The sequence below is a fragment of the Pseudorca crassidens genome, chromosome 6, assembly GCF_039906515.1.
Source record: "Pseudorca crassidens isolate mPseCra1 chromosome 6, mPseCra1.hap1, whole genome shotgun sequence".
NCBI classification, from domain to species: Eukaryota; Metazoa; Chordata; class Mammalia; order Artiodactyla; family Delphinidae; genus Pseudorca; species Pseudorca crassidens.
In genome coordinates this window covers 93550491-93566308 of record NC_090301.1, presented here as the reverse complement: position 1 = coordinate 93566308, position 15818 = coordinate 93550491, and the positions used below count along the sequence as shown (strand labels likewise).

General features: G+C 39.1%; 1 protein-coding gene and 1 non-coding gene across 6 annotated transcripts in view; one reads left to right on the top strand and one right to left on the bottom strand.

Moving 5' to 3' along the window:
• The window catches only part of ZRANB3 (zinc finger RANBP2-type containing 3), a 286433-nt gene that overhangs the window by 261760 nt on the left and 8855 nt on the right, over positions 1–15818 (bottom strand). The window lies entirely within an intron of this gene.
• Positions 2943–3049, top strand: LOC137226902 (U6 spliceosomal RNA). Its single transcript, XR_010944594.1, has one exon. It is a non-coding gene; the product is annotated as a U6 spliceosomal RNA (small nuclear RNA).

Here is a 15818-nt window from a genome sequence, read left to right as displayed (position 1 = left end):
TTCTAAAGTACAAAACTTATAATGAAAAATACGTATGTAGATCAGTCATACACGTTCATGTGCTGCAAAAGGTCAGCTGTAACCAACATTACATTAATAGTAGAAGACTCAGGCTTAATCTTCTTTCTAAATTATCAAGAAACTAACAGTTATAATAAATATCTTTCTAATCATGAAAACTGTAGAGGATTTAGGTTAGAAATTCAGCAAAAAAGCTTTTATTCAATTTATACATACTAGTTTACTTTTAGTAAGGTTGGGGGGGCATTAAGGTAGAACCAGCAATATATAACTTTTAATATCATGTTACTAAAATAATCAACACAATAACTATTGGCTAAGGAGATTTAGCGAAAGCAAATTTAGGAGAACTCATTTTCTAAGCAGTTATCCTGATAAGCAACACTTGACAAGAGAATAAAGAAAAGTTTTCTCAATCTTTTAAGATTTTAAGCTAAAGATGGCATTTGTGTAATCTACTGGGAACAAGGTAAATTCAATAGGAATTTACTGATGCATTCTTAAGTAAACAATGGAACTGTGTTGAGGAGAATCAAATATTGTTAAAATATACTACCAAGAAGTTTATTTTGGAAATAAGCAAATGGCTGGTGAGGGAAATTATGTACTTTGAGGAGATAATTCTGTTATTGTTTTTTTGTGTGTGGTACGCCAGCCTCTCACTGTTGTGGCCTCTCTCGCTGCGGAGCACAGGCTCTGGACGCGCAGGCTCAGCGGCCATGGCTCACGGGCCCAGCTGCTCCGCGGCATGTGGGATCTTCCCGGACCGGGGCACGAACCCGTGTCCCCTGCACTGGCAGGCGGACTCTCAACCACTGAGCCACTAGGGAAGCCCTATATAACATTCTTGAAATGACAAAATTGTAGAAAAGATTAGTAGTTGCCAGGGGTTAAGGTAGGGAAGGAGAGAAGAGGTTGTGACTCTAAAAAGGCAACATGAGGGATCCCTGTGGGATGGAAATTTTCTCTATCTTGATGGTGTCAATATTCTGGTGGTGATATTGTGTTATAGTTTTACAAGACATTACCATTGGGGGAAACTAGGTGAAGGGTACCCAGGATTGTACCTGCATTATTTCTTTGCATTATTTCTCACAACAGCATATGAATATACAATGATCTCAAAATTAAAACTTTAATTTTAAAAAATGGAAAAAGCAACACACTGGCTTAACCCATACCAATGAATCTAAAAGTTTTGGAAAATGAGGACCAAAGAGATAAAACTCCAAGAAGATCATGCAGCTAGTGGCAGAGGTAAGACATCTAACTGGGTCTTTGCTCCCTTTTTAACACAAGAATGCTCCATCTCTGCTTCAGGACTAAATCCCAGTGAAAATATCTATTTTAAATAGTCAGAGGACTTCCCTGGTGGTGCAGGGGTTGGATATACGCCTGCCAATGCAGGGGACACAGGTTCAAGCCCTGATCCGGAAGATCCCACATGCCACAGAGCAACTAAGCCCGAGCACCACAACTACTGAACCTGCGCTCTAGAAGTCTGCAAGCCACAACTACTGAAGCCTGGGCGCCACAATTATGGAAGCCCACACACCTAGAGCCTGGGCTCTGCAACAAGAGTAGCCACTGCAATGAGAAGCCCGCACACCGCAACCAAGAGTAGCCCCCAATTGCCACAAGTAGAGAATGCCCACGCACAGCAACGAACACCCAACACAGCCAAATATAAATTTTAAAAAATTGTTTTAAAAAGTCAGAATATTTGCCCTGTAAAGAATTACACTTAAAAAATAACCATTTAATGAATTTCATTCTTTCATGTATTCAACAAAAATATATTTGAATGTTTACATGATACAGACATTGCACTAGGCTCTGGATATATAATAACATAGAACACAGATGCAATTTTGAAGAAATACTATAGAAAATGTATTGCTACTAGGTGTTGAGGGAACATATAAGAGGAACTCAGTTTTCAAATTTGGGGGTTTGGAAGGCTTCTTAACATACAAATGCCCTGAATTGGAAGTAAAAGGAAGACAGCAGGAAGGAATTCTCAGTCTTCATCTTACTGGACCTACCAGGAAATCATTCCCTCCTCATTAAATGACTTTTTTTTCACTTAGATTCTAGAACACCGCATCCTCATGGATTTTATCCTACATCATTCCTCCTCAGTCTAAACTTTCCCTGGTTCTTCCTCATCTCCCTGTCCTCTTAGAGTGTACCAGGGCTCAGGTTTTAGTATCCTCTGATCTGTCCTTTAGAGATCTCATTAGTTTCATGGCTTTTAAATACTACCTCTATGCCAATGACTCCCACATTTATATATGGAGATCACACCTCTCCTGAACTTCAGATTTGTTCGTATATTTAAACAGACATACCTACCTAGCAGTCTAATGGGCCTCTCAAACTTAATATGACCAAAATGAACTCCAGATCTTTCTCTCAAACTATATTCCATCCAGGGCCTTCCCCCTCCTATCCTTCCAGTGGCTCACACCAACTCCTTGACTTCACTGTTTGTCTTATGCTGCACATCTAATCCATCAGCATCTCCTGTTGGCTCTACCTTCAAAATAAACCCAGAATCCCACCATTCCCTACCACCTCCACCTCTACCTCCTAGTTAAAAAAGTAAGTCTGATCATATCACTTCTCAGAAGTCCTCAGTGGCTCCTGATTATACTGGGGAAAAGCTCTATGAATGGTTTATAAGCCCTTCTACAATCTGCCAATCACCTATTACCCTATTCCTATTACCTCTCTACCTCACTTTTTCCTTTCTGTCAAACTCCATACTAGCTGGTCCATCTACCTAAACCACTCTCCCTGCTCCCGCACTGCCCCCATATCTGCATGGCTACTTCCCTTTCTTCCTTCTAGTCTTTCCTGAAATATCAATTTCTCAATGAACACTTAACTTGACCACCTTATTTAAAATTGCAACTCTCGTGCTTGCTTGGGCAGCACATACACTAACATTAGAACAATACAGAGGACATTAGCATGGCCCCTGCACAAGGATGACACACAAATTCATAAAGTGTTACATATTTTTGAGAGAAAATTTTAAAGTAAATGTGGCAAAATATTAACAACATTTGATTCTGGGTTGACGACATATGGGAGTCCTTTGCACAATTCTTGGGACCTTCTAATAAGTCTTAAGTTGTTTGAGAATAAAAGTTAAAATTTTGTAAAACAAAAAAACAGAAAAAAATTGAACTCCCTTTTATATCTCCCCTGTTCTACTTTTTCTTTCTTGATAACATTCATCAACTTGTAAAAACTATAAAATTACATATTTATTATGGGTTTTGTTTATTGTCTCTCCCCACTAAGGCATAAGTTTTGTAAGAGCAGACATTTCTGTCTGTTTTGTTTCCTAGTGTATTCCATGCACCTAGAGCAGTACCTGGCACTATACATCCAATATTATTTGTTATATTAAAACTTCAAAGGACGGGGACCATGATTAGACAGTCTAGAGGTAGAATAGTTCCTAGAGATGAAAAAGTATAAGGTGGGACCACTGGAGTACATGGCTGAACCAGTGTGGAAATAAAGTTGACAGGAGATATGGCAGTCGAGGAACTAAGAAACTGACATGTTGCATCAGCTGGGCTGTACATTCGAATGTAGAAGTCAGAATGTAGGTAGACAGAAAGACTGTAAGCCAAGTTCAAGTTATAGCAGGGAAAATGGGGACACAGTTTGAAAAGTGATTAAGATTAGACAGGGTAGTTTATTGTATATGGATGAAGGCCCCACGTTAGGATATTAGGGTATTAGAATACCATAGAAAGTTCTAAGCTAGAAACGAGGCCTACTATAGAAAATTCTTCCTAATACATAGTAACAATCAAATCTTCTGTTCAACTTAAAAACAATTTCAGGGCTTCCCTGGTGGCATGGTGGTTGAGAGTCCGCCTGCCTATGCAGGGGACACGGGCTCGTGCCCCGCTCCGGGAAGATCCCACATGCTGCGGAGCAGCTGGGCCGGTGAGCCATGGCCACTGAGTCTGCGCGTCCGGAGCCTGTGCTCCGCAACGGGAGAGGCCACAACAGTGAGAGACCCGTGTACCGCAAAAAAAACCCCAAAAAAAACCCCCCCAAAAAACAATTTCAGTTAATATAGATAATTCAGTTTTATAAATTCATCCTAGTCAAACAAAAATTGTTAGTGGAAATGATCCTAATTACTATGGCAACTTAGCTACATGGACACAAGTAAATGTTGTAAAAATAAAATATCTTAAATCTTGGGTGACCTATGACAAAAGATTTGATTACTCACTCCTTCTCTTCTTCCATCCACTGATAATAGGAAGCAGCTGTTCAGAGGTGAGGGAGGAGGACTAGAATCTAGTAACCCCAGTAAATACCTTTCCCAAGTTAAGTAAGTACAGAGGTAACCAAGTATTAACACAAGTAATTCCAAGTTCCTTATTGGAAATACAAATTTAGCTTGAACAAATTGCTAGTTCCCACAAATGGTGAATATGGAGGTCTACTGGACACCTCTACATGGATCCAAAAACCACAAGTTACCGAACCAAACTTGGGTCCACATGCTAACATGCAGTAAAGCCAACATACTGACACCAGGTTGTGATGAAGGAAAGCATGGCATTTACTGTAGGACATCAAGCAAGTAGTCCAGGGCAACTAGTGCTCAAAACACCTGAAATCCCCATGGGTGTAAGCAAAGCATTTTTAAAGGCACACTGACAGAGGGGCATCCCAGGGCATGTGATCAGCTCATGTACAATTCTCTGATTGGTTGACGGTGAAGTAACAGGGCCATGTCACAGGGGTTAACATTATCAATCCTTAGGCACCTATAGGCCTGGGGCTATGTACTCATGGTCATCAAGTAGTTAATTTCTTCCATTTGCTCAGGAAACATGTATCAGATACTATTATATAGATACTTCATAGAGGAGCTAAAGGAGAGGATATGGGGGAGCGGTCTGTCCCAGGAAGGCCCCATAGGGTCCTGCTCAGTTACACACAAACTAACAACAACAACAGTTTGATTATGAGCTTAAAAAGGTAGTCAATGAAGATGACTCTTACCTACTCAAATATCTTCAGCGATTACACACAAAATAATATACTCAGTCTTAGAAACTATTCAGATTTGATCGGGACTTGTAAATTTCATATCTAAACATACTTCATGCTTACATAACAGTATACATTCAGCTTACATGTTTTATCTGATATAGCTATGGAATGTCAGTCAGTAAGCTACAAACTAAATTTGATAAATTAAAATCACATTTTGTTACTAAAATTAAATATTCTAAAACGATAAAAGATCAATTTCAGTAATCTATAAAATTATATAATGTTTTAGAAATCACTAATGTGGCTTTAAAAAAACTGCCATATCTAATGTCTAATTATTTTAAAAGCAAGGACAGGCAGGTGGGGGATGGAATGAATTGGGAGACTGGGATTGACATATGTACACTAATATGTAAAAAATAGATAACTAATAAGAACCTGCTGGAGAGGGCAGACAACAAAAGCAAGAAAAACTACAATCCTGCAGCCTGTGGAAGGAAAACCACATTCACAGAAAGATAGACAAAATAAACAGGCAGGGGACTTTGTACCAGATGAAGGAACAAGATAAAACCATAGAAAAACAACTAAATGAAATAGAGATAGGCAACCTTCCAGAAAAAGAGTTCAGAATAATGATAGTGAGGATGATCCAGGACCTCAGACAAAGAATGGAGGCAAAGATCAAGAAGATGCTAGAAATGTTTAACAAAGACCTAGAAGGATTAAAGAACAAACACCTAGAAGAATTAAAGAACAAACAAACAGAGATGAACAATAAAATAACTGAAATGAAAACTACACTAGAAGGAATCAATAGCAGAATATCTGAGGCAGAAGAACAGATAAGTGACCTGGAAGACAGAAAGGTGGAATTCACTGTTGCGGAACAGAATAATGGAAAAAGAATGAAAAGAAATGAAGACAGCCTAAGAGACCTCTGGGACAACATTAAACGCAAAAACATTCGCATTATAGGGGTCCCAGAAGAAGAGAGAGAGAAAGGACCAGAGAAAATATGTGAACAGATTATAGTCGAAAACTTCCCTAACATGGGAAAGGAAATAGCCACCCAGGTCCAAGAAGTGCAGAGAGTCCCAGGCAGGATAAACCCAAGGAGAAACACACCGAGACACACAGTAATCAAACTGACAAAAATTAAAGACAAAGAAAAATTACTGAAAGCAACAAGGGAAAAATGACAACATACAAGGGGACTCCCATAAGGTAACAACTGATTACTCAGCAGAAACTCAACAAGCCAGAAGGGAGTGGCATGATATATTTAAAGTGATGAAAGGGAAGAATCTACAACCAAGATTACTCTGCCCAGCAAGGATCTCATTCAGATTCGATGGAGAAATCAAAAGCTTTACAGACGATCAAAAGCTAAGAGAATTCAGCACCACCAAACCAGCTCTACGAAAAATGATAAAAGAACTTCTCTAAGTGGGAAACACAAAAGAAGAAAAGGACCTACAAAAACAAACCAATAACAAGAAAATGGTAATAGGAACATACATATCTCAAGTGAACACGGAACATTCTCCAGGATAGATCACATCTTGGGTCACAAATCAAGCCTTGGTAAATTTAAGAAAATTGAAATTATGTCAAGCATCTTTTCCGACCACAACACTATGAGATTAGAAATCAAAAAGATGGAAAAAGACAGAAAAAACACAAACACATGTAGGCTAAACAATACGTTACTAAATAATCAAGAGATCACTGAAGAAATGAAAGAGGAAATCAAAAAATACCTAGAGACAAATTACAATGAAAACGCGATGATCCAAAAACTATGGGATGCAGCAAAAGCAGTTCTAAGAGGGAAGTTTATAGCAATGAAAGGCTACCTCAAGAAACAATAAAAATCTCAAACAAATAATATAAACTTACACCTAAAGGAACTAGAGAAAGAAGAACAAACAAAACCCAAAGTAAGTAGAAGGAAAGAAATCATAAAGATCAGAGCAGAAATAAATGAAATAGAAACAAAAAAACCAATAGCAAAGATAAATAAAACTAAAAGCTGGTTCTTTGAGAAGATAAACAAAATTGATAAACCTTTAGCCAGACTCATCAAGAAAAAGAGGGATAGGACTCAAAACAATAAAACTAGAAATGAAAAAGGAGAAGTTACAACAGAGACCGCAGAAATACAAAGCATCATATAAGACTACTACAAGCAACTCTATGCCAATAAAATGGAGAACCTGGAAGAAATGGACAAATTCTTAAAAAGGTATAACCTTCCAAGACTGAACCAGGAGGAAGTAGAAAATATGAACAGACCAATCACAAGTAATGAAATTCAAACTGTGATTAAACATCTTCCAACAGAGGGAGTTTCAAGATGGCGGAAGAGTAAGGCTTGGAGATCACCTTCCTCCCCCAAAATACATCAGAAATACATCTACTGTGGAACAACTCCTACAGAACACCTACTGAACACTGATATAGACCTCAGACCTCCCAAAAGGCAAGAAACTCCCCACGTACCTGGGTAGGGCAAAAGAAAAAAAAAAAGAGACAAAAGAATAGGGAAGGGACCTGCACCAATGGGAGGGAGCTGTGAAGGAGGAAAGGTTTCCACACACTAGGAAGCCCCTTCATGGGCAGAGACTGCAGGAGGGTGGAGGGGGGAAGCTTCAGAGCCATGGAGGAGAGCGCAACAGGGGTGCGGAGGGCAAAGCGGAGTGATTCCCACACAGAGGATCAGTGCTGACCAGCACTCACCAACCCAAGAGGCTTGTATGCTCACCCGCCAGGGCGGGCGGGGGCTGGGAGCTGAGGCTCTGGCTTCGGAGGTCAGATCCCAGGGAGAAGACTGAGCTTGGCTACATGAACACAGCCTGAAGGGGGCCAGTGCACCAGAGCTACCTGGGAGGGAGTCCGGGAAAAGGTTTGGAACTGCCGAAGAGGCAAGAGACTTTTTCCTGCCTCTTTGTTTCTTGGTGCGCGAGGAGAGGGGATTAAGAGCGCTGCTTAAAGGAGCTCCAGAGATGGGCAAGAGTCGCAGCTATCAGCACGGACCCCAGAGATGGGCATGAGACGCTAAGGCTGCTGCAGCCACCACCAAGGAGCACCTGCAAGCACAGGTCACTATCCACACCTCTACCACCACTCCCGGGAGCCTATGCAGCCCACCACCGCCAGGGTCCCGTGATGCAGGGACAACTTCCCCGGGAGAACACAGGGCATGCCTCAGGCTGGTGCAACACCACGCCAGCCTCTGCTGACGCAGGCTCGACCAGAAATCCGTACCTCTCCCTCCCACCGGCCTGAGTGAGCCAGAGCCTCTGAATCAGCTGCTCCTTTAACCCCATCCTGTCTGAGCAAAGAACAGATGACCTCAGGCGACCTACACGCAGAGGCGGGGCCAAATTCAAAGCTGAACCCCGGGAGCTGTGCGAACAAAGAAGAGAAAGGGAAATCTCTCCCAGCAGCCTCCGAAGCAGCGGATTAAATCTCCACAATCAACCTGATGAATCCTGCATCTGTGGAATACCTGAATAGACAACGAATCATCCCAAATTGAGGAGGTGGACTTTGGGAGCAACGATATATATATTTATTTCCCTTTTTCTCTTTTTATGAGTGTGTATGTGTATGACTCTGTGTGTGATATTGTCTGTAAAGCTTTGCTTCTACCATTTGCCCTGGGTTCTGTCTGTCCTTTTTTGTTTGTTTGTTTGGGTTTTTTTAAGTATAGTTTTTAGCATTTGTTATTGGTGGATTTGGTTTTTGGTTTGGTTGCTCTCTTCTTTCTTTCTTTCTTTTTTTAATTACTTAAAAAATTTTTAATCATTTTTTTTCTTTTTAATTTTAACTTTATTTTACTTTATTTTATTTCATTTTATTTTATCTTCCTCTTTCTTTCTTTCTTTTTTCCCTTTTATTCTCAGCTGTGTGGAGGACAGGGTCTTGGTGCTCCAGCCAGGCGTCAGGGCTGTGCCTGAGGTAGGTAAGCCAAATTCAGGACACTGGTCCACAAGAGACCTCCCAGCTCCACGTAATATCAAGCGATGAAAATCTCCCAGAGATCTCTATCTCAATGCCAAGACCCAGCTCCACTCAACGACCAGCAAGATACAGTGCAGGACACCCTATGTCAAACAACTAGCAAGAAAGGAACACAACCCCATCCATTAGCAGAGCGGCTGCCTAAAATCATAAGGCCACAGACACCCCAAAACACACCACCACACATGGAGCTGCCCACCAGAAAGACAAGGTCCAGCCTCATCCAGCAGAACACAGGCACTAGTGCCCTCCACCAGGAAGCCTACACAATCCACTGAACCAACCTTAGCCACTAGGGACAGACACCAAAAAGCACGGGAACTATGAACCTGCAGCCTGCGAAAAGGAAACCCCAAACACAGTAAGTTAAGCAAAATGAGAAGACAGAGAAACACACAGCAGATGAAGGAGCAAGGAAAAAACCCACCAGACCTAACAAGTGAAGAGGAATTAGGCAGTCTACCTGAAAAAGAATTCAGAATAATGATAGTAAAGATGATCCAAAATCTTGGAAATAGAATGGAGAAAATACAAGAAATGTTTAACAAGGACCTAGAAAAACTAAAGAGAAAACAAACAGTGATGAACAAAACAATGAATGAAATTAAACATTCTCTAGAAGGGATCAATAGCAGAATAACTGAGGCAGAAGAACGGGTAAGTGACCTGGAAGATAAAATAGTGGAAATAACTACTGCAGAGCAGAATAAAGAAAAAAGAATGAAAAGAATTGAGGACATTCTCAGAGACCTCTGGGACAACATTAAATGCACCAACATTTGAATTATAGGGGTCCCAGAAGAAAAAGAGAAAAAGAAAGGGACTGAGAAAATATTTGAAGAAATTATAGTTGAAAACTTCTCTAATATGGGAAAGGAAATAGTTAATCAAGTCCAGGAAGCACAGAGAGTCCCATACAGGATAAATCCAAGGAGAAACACGCTAAGACATATTAATCAAACTATCAAAAACTAAATACAAAGAAAAAATATTAAAAGCAGCAAGGGAAAAACAACAAATGGCACACAAGGGAATCCCTATAAGGTTAACAGCTGATCTTTCAGCAGAAACGCTGCAAGCCAGAAGGGAGTGGCAGGACATATTTAAAGTGATGAAAGGGAAAAACCTACAACCAAAATTACTCTACCCAGCAAGGATCTCATTCAGATTTGACGGGGAAATTAAAATCTTTACAGACAAGCAAAAGCTAAGAGAATTAAGCACCAACAAACCAGCTTTACAACAAATGCTAAAGGCACTTCTCTAGGCAGGAAACACAAGAGAAGGAAAAGACCTACAATAACAAACCCAAAACAATTAAGAAAATGGTAATAGAACATACATATCGATAATTACCTTAAATGTAAATGGATTAAATGCTCCAAGCAAAAGACATTGACTGGCTGAATGGATAGAAAAACAAAACCCGTATATATGCTGTCTACAAGAGACCACCTCAGACCTAGGGACACATACAGCCTGAAAGTGAGGGGGTGCAAAACGATATTCCATGCAAATGGAAACCAAAAGAAAGCTGGAGTAGCAATTCTCACATCAGACAAAATAGACTTTAAAACAAAGACTATTACAAGAGACAAAAAAGGACACTACATAATGATATAGGGATCAATCCAAGAAGAAGATATAACAATTGTAAATATTTATGCATACAACATAGGATCACCTCAATACATAAGGCAAATACCAACAGCCACAGAAGGGGAAACTGACAGTAACACAATCATAGTAGGGGACTTTTAACATCCCACTTTCACCAATGGACAGATCATCTAAAATGAAAATAAATAAGGAAACACAAACTTTAAATGATACATTAAACAAGATGGACTTAATTGATATTTATAAGACATTCCATCCAAAAATAACAGAATACACATTCTTCTCGAGTGTTCATGAAACATTCTCCAGGATAGATCATATCTTGGGTCACAAATCAAGCTTTGGGTAAATTTAAGAAAACTGAAATCATATCAAGTATCTTTTCCAAGCACAACACTATAAGACTAGATATCAATTACAGGAAAAAATCTGTAAAAAATACAAACACATGGAGGCTAAACAATACACTACTTAATAACCAAGAGATCACTGAAGAAATCAAAGAGGAAATCAAAAAATACCTAGAAACAAATGATAATGAAAACAGGACGACCCAAAACCTATGGGATGCAGCAAAAGCAGTTCTAAGAGGGAAGTTAATAGCAATATAATCCTACCTTAAAAAACAAGGAACATCTCAAACAAACAACCTAACCTTACACCTAAAGCAATTAGAGAAAGAAGAACAAAAAAACCCCAAAGTTAGCAGAAGGAAAAAAATCATAAAGATCAGATTAGAAATAAATGAAAAGGAAATTAAGGAAACGATAGCAACGTTCAATAAAACTAAAAGCTGGTTCTTTGAGAAGATAAACAAAATGATAAACCATTAGCCAGACTCATCAAGAAAAAAAGGGAGAAGACTCAAATCAATAGAATTAGAAATGAAAAAGAAGAAGTAACAACTGACACTGCAGAAATACAAAGGTTCATGAGAGATTACTATAAGCAACTATATGCCAATAAAATGGACAACCTGGAAAAAATGGACAAATTCTTAGAAATGCACAACCTTCCGAGACTGAACCAGGAAGAAATAGAAAATAGGAACAGACCAATCACAAGCACTGAAACTGAAACTGTGATTAAAAATCTTCCAACAAACAAAAAGCCCAGGACCAGATGGCTTCACAGGTGAATTCTATCAAACACTTAGAGAAGAACTAACACCTATCCTTCTCAAACTCTTCCAAAAGATAGCAGAGGGAGGAATACTCCCAAACTCATTCTACGAGGCTACCATCACCCTGATACCAAAACAAGACAAAGACATCACAAAGAAAGAAAACTACAGGCCAATAACACTGATGAACACAGATGCAAAAATCTTCAACAAAATATTAGCAAACAGAATCCAAAAGCACGTTACAAGGATGATACACCATGATCAAGTGGGGTTTATCCCAGGAATGCACGGTTTCTTCAATATACGCAAATCAATCAATGTGATACACCATATTAACAAATTGAAGGAGAAAAACCATATGACCATCTCAACAGATGCAGAAAAAGCTTTCGACAAAATTCAACACCCATTTATGATAAAAAACCCTCCAGAAAGTAGGCATAGAGGGAACTTTCCTCAACATAATAAAGGCCATATATGACAAACCCACAGCCAACATCATCCTCAATGGTGAAAAACTGAAACCACTTCCACTAAGATCAGGAACAAGACAAGGTTGCCCACTCTCACCACTATTATTCAACATCGTTTTGGAAGTTTTAGCCACAGCTATCGGAGAAGAAAAAGAAATAAAAGGAATTCAAATAGGAAAAGAAGAAGTAAAGCTGTCACTGTCTGCAGATGACATGATACTATACATAGAAAATCCTAAAGACGCTACCAGAAAACTACCAGAGCTAATCAATGAATTTGGTAAAGTAGCAGGATACAAAATTAATGCACAGAAATCTCTTGCATTCCTATACACTAATGATGAAAAATATGAAAGTGAAATTAAGAAAACACTCCCATTTACCACTGCAACAAAAAGAATAAAATATCTAGGAATAAACCTACCTAAGGAAACAAAAGACCTATATGCAGAAAATTATAAGACACTGATGAAAGAAATTAAAGATGATACAAATAGATGGAGAGATATACCATGTTCTTGGATTGGAAGAATCAACATTGTGAAAATGACTCTACTACCCAAAGCAATCTACAGATTCAATGCAATCCCTATCAAACTACCACTGGCATTTTTCACAGAACTAGAACAAAAAATTTCACGTTTGTCTGGAAACACAAAAGACCCCGAATAGCCAAAGCAATCTTGAGAACGAAAAACGGACCTGGAGGAATCAGGCTCCCTGACTTCAGACTATACTACAAAGCTATGGGAAGCAAAACAATATGGTACTGGCACAAGAACAGAAATATAGAGCAATGGAACCAGATAGAAAGCACAGAGATAAACGCATGCATCTATGGTCATCTAATCTATGACAAAGTAGGCAAAGATATATGATGGAGAAAAGACAGTCTCTTCAATAAGTGGTGCTGGGAAAACTGGACAGGTACATGTAAAAGAATGAAATTAGAACACTCCCTAACACCATACACAAAAATAAGCTCAAAATGGATTAAAGACCTAAATGTAAGGCCAGAAACTATCAATCTCTTAGAGAAAAACATAGGCAGAGCACTCTATGACATAAATCACAGCAAGATCCTTTTTGATCCACCTCCTAGAGAAATGGAAATAAAAATAAACAAATGGGACCTAATGAAACTTCAAAGCTTTTGCACAGCAAAGTAAAACATAAACAAGGCCAAAAGACAACCCTCAGAATGGGAGAAAATATTTGCATATGAAGCAACTGACAAAGGATTAATCTCCAAAATTTATAAGCAGCTCATGCAGCTCAATAACAAGAAACAAACAACCCAATCCAAAAATGGGCAGAAGACCTAAATAGACATTTCTCCAAAGAAGACATACAGACTGCCAACAAACACATGAAACAATGCTCAACATCATTAATTATTAGAGAAATGCAAATCAAAACGACAATGAGATATCATCTCACATAAGTCAGAATGGCCATCATCAAAAAATCTAGAAACAATAAATGCTGGAGACGGTGTGCAGAAAAGGGAACACTCTTGCACTGCTGGTGGGAATGTGAATTGGTACAGCCACTATGGAGAACAGTATGGAGGTTCCTTAAAAAACTACAAATAGAACTACCATATGACCCAGCAATCCCACTACTGGGCATATACCCTGAGAAAACCATAATTCAAAAAGACTCATGTACCAAAATGTTCATTGCAGCTCTATTTACAAAAGCCCGGAGATGGAAACAACTTAAGTGTCCATCATCAGATGAATGGATAAAGAAGATGTGGCACATATATACAACGGAGTATTACTCAGCCATAAAAAGAAACGAAACTGAGCTATTTGTAATGAGGTGGATAGACCTAGAGTCTGTCATACAGAGTGAAGTAAGTCAGAAAGAGAAAGACAAATACCGTATGCTAACACATATATATGGAATTTAAGGGAAAAAATATGTCATGAAAAACCTAGGGGTAAGACAGGAATAAAGACACAGACCTACTAGAGAATGGACTTGAGGATATGGGGAGGGGGAAGGGTAAGCTGTGACAAAGCGAGAGAGAGGCATGGACATATATACACTACCAAACGTAAGGTAGATAGCTAGTGGGAAGCAGCAGCATAGAACAGGGAGATCAGCTCCCTGCTTTGTGACCGCCTGGAGGGGTGGGATAGGGAGGGTGGGAGGGAGGAAGACGCAAGAGGGAAGAGATATGGGAACATATGTATAACTGACTCACTTTGTCATAAAGCAGAAACTAACACACCATTGTAAAGCAATTATACTCCAATAAAGATGTAAAAAAAAAAAAAAATTGGATTAGAGACCTAAATGTAAGACCGGACACTATAAAACTCTTAGAGGAAAACATAGGAAGAACACTCTTTGACATAAATCACAGCAAGACCTTTTTTGACCCACCTCCTAGAGTAATGGAAATAAAAACAAAAGTAAACTAATGGGACCTAATGAAACTTAAAAACTTTTGCAAAGCAAAGGAAACTACAAACAAGACAAAAAGACAACCCTCAGAATGGGAGAAAATATTTGCAAACGAATCAACAGACAAAGGATTAATCTCCAAAATATATAAACAGCTCATGCAGCTCAATATTAAAAAAACAAACAACTCAATCCTAAAATGGGCAGAAGACCTAAACAGACATTTCTCCGAAGAAGACATAGAGATGGCCAAGAAGCACATGAAAACCTGCTCAACATCACTAATTATTAGAGAAATGCAAATCAAAACTACAGTGAGGTATCACCTCACACCAGGTGAATGGGCATCATCAGAAAATCTACCAACAACAAATGCTGGAGAGGGTTTGGAGAATTGGGAACCCTCTTGCACTGTTGGTGGGAATGTAAATGGATACAGCCACTATGGAGCACAATATGGAGGTTCTTTAAAAAACTATAAATAGAATTACCATATGACCCAGCAATCGCAGTACTGGGCATATACCCATAGAAAACCATAATTCAAAAAGACACATGCACCCCAATGTTCATTGCAGCACTGTTTACAATAGCCAGGTCATGGAAGCAACCTAAATGCCCATCGACAGACAAATGGATAAAGAAGATGTGGTACATATATACAATGGAATATTACTCAGCCATAGAAAGGAATGAAATTGGGTCATTTGTAGAGACGTGGATGGATCTAGAGACTGTCATACAGAGTGAAGTAAGTCAGAAAGAGAAAAACAAATATCGTATATTAACGCATATATGTGGAACCTAGAAAAATGGTACAGATGAACCGGTTTGCAGGGAGAAACAGAGACACAGATGTAGAGAACAAACGTACGGACACCAAAGGGGCAAAGTGGCGGGGTGGGGGTGGTAGTGGTGGGATGAATTGGGAGATTGGGATTGACATATATACACTAATATGTATAAAATACATAACTAATAAGAACGTGCTGTATGTAAAATAAATAAAATTAAATTAAAAAAAAAAAGAATCTGCTGTATAGCACAGGGAACTCCACTTTGCTGTGCAGTAGAAACTAACACAACAT